Below are 2,045 nucleotides of genomic sequence, written 5' to 3'. Positions count from 1 at the left end.
AGTTGATGTTGCTGCTGTTGGTCTTTGCTTTCATTGATTTCTCCAGCACTCCGTCATGGTTGGGAACTCTGAATCGTAATGTTTTTCAGTCTCTAACACGTTTCCACCTCCCCGCCACCCCCCCAAAAAAGGAGAGGCAGTGTCTAAAAGTTAATTAGCTTCCTCACAAATGCGTGAGTAAATAAAATTTGAGTTATGAAGATTAAAACCATAAAAATGACACCAGTCTGGTGAGACAATAGCAGATCTGGACTACTTCTGAACAGGCATTCATCACACGCAGAAGTCGTCAGGGTGTGGATCACCTGCGCTTCATGCTCTGACGAGACAAATGCTGAGGCAGGGATGAGCTCTGAAAGAGGGGGGGAAAAAAAAAAAAAAAAAAAAGCTACAGGGTCACGGTTTTGTTTTGTTGTTGTTTGTTTTTAAAAGAGTGCAATATTGACTGGTGCCAGCCTGCAGAGCTCTTCTGCTGCCTGACCTCTCCTTCTCTTTCATGGCTGTAATTGTCGTTTGGATAATTGTAGAAGAGCAATTAAGTTACTTGCCTCTGTGAATGTGCTGGTAATACCAGGAAGGCAAATGCTTGAACCAGTAGTGAATAACTTGGCTACAAGTAGAATTTCTGAAGGAAGAACAGCAGCAGCAACAGGAAGCAAATAGCGAAGTGACCAAAAATTTGCGTGCGTCAAACGCATCAAAGCTTTATTGCCAAATGTTGTTTGGCAATATGTTCCAAATGGCTTTTTTTGGTAAACGTAAATTTTTAGGAAGTTCAGGGTTGTGTGTGGCAAAAGGTGTCCCTCTGCGTACGCGTCCTGCTACGGTAAATAGCATGGGTCAGTGGCAAGTCCAGCGGCAGGGCTGTTGTTCCCTACTCTCGACGTTGCCAGAGCAGTGTTGCGGTATTGAGACCTTAACGGACGGGCTGAGGAATGGAAGGAGAATGCCCGTTTTCTGTAAGGGCTCAGAATGCCAACCCTTTTCTCTGTCTGCCGCCCCCTGAGCGTGAGATGAAGCTGTTTTATTTTTCTCCCTTGTTCCTGGTCTAAATAATTCTGGAGCTGTTGCTGCTGTGGGTTTGCAATTTGTGTTACTGCATTTTTGTAGCGTTCTAGCGATGGGTCGTTTCTACTGGGGGCGAAGCATCGAGATGCGGTTTTCGGTGTAAAGCGTCAGAAACTACATTCACACCGAAACCGGTAAGTCGCGGCGGAGGTGAAACCGATCTGGCGCGTGCGGCTGTGCTCGCAGGGATGCTCGGTGGCTCCTCATCAAAACGGCAAGGGGTGGGTGTGTGTGTGGACATCTGTAGGGTTGCGCTCTGGGTCCGAGAGCGTTAACGTATTTTTGCTGTTGGAAGATGGAATGGAGCGTGTGCCTGTTAAATGTCAGGGCAGTCCAAAGCTAGCAGGGACCCTGAGCGGGGTTTGGTGGCGCAACTGCGGTTTTAAAAGATCTTGACCGTTTGGAGCAACGGCCTGGAAAAAATCATTCCTTTTTTGCAACGAGGCAGTTCGCAAGGACAGATGTGTTGCTGTGCTCTTTAGCAAAAATACTCAACTTGTGATGTATAGGGTGAGGAAGTCTTGGCTATACTAAGGCTTGAGAAAATGTACGTAGGTCTCTATGTCTGTCACCTGCGTGTGTATCTAGGAAACTGAGTTCTAGCGAAACTAAAGTTACCGATGAGTCAAAAAAAAAAAAAAAAGGCACGGTTGTCTGAAAAATGCAAAAGCTCTAGTGGCCTGTGTCAACAACTGTACCAAAGATGATGCAAAAATACTTTTTGCTCTGCTCCGTCATACTGTCTTTACAAACCTTCACAAAAAAAGGCAGCTTTGTATTCCTACCCAGCTTTATGCTAACGAGTTTTTTCTTCTCTCAGCTGGATGTCAGCTGGCACCGTTTTGCCGTGCTTGCCCTTTCTTCTGCCATGACAATACGAGACAGATGGAAAGAATCCATAGTGGTCTGCAAGTACAAGGTACGTCTGTGATGTGTGTCTGCGTTTTTCCAAATGTACTTGCAGTATGGACTTTAAC

The sequence above is a fragment of the Aquila chrysaetos genome, chromosome 14 (genome assembly GCF_900496995.4).
Source record: "Aquila chrysaetos chrysaetos chromosome 14, bAquChr1.4, whole genome shotgun sequence".
Lineage (NCBI taxonomy): Eukaryota > Metazoa > Chordata > Aves > Accipitriformes > Accipitridae > Aquila > Aquila chrysaetos.
Note: the sequence above shows the minus strand (reverse complement) of the source record.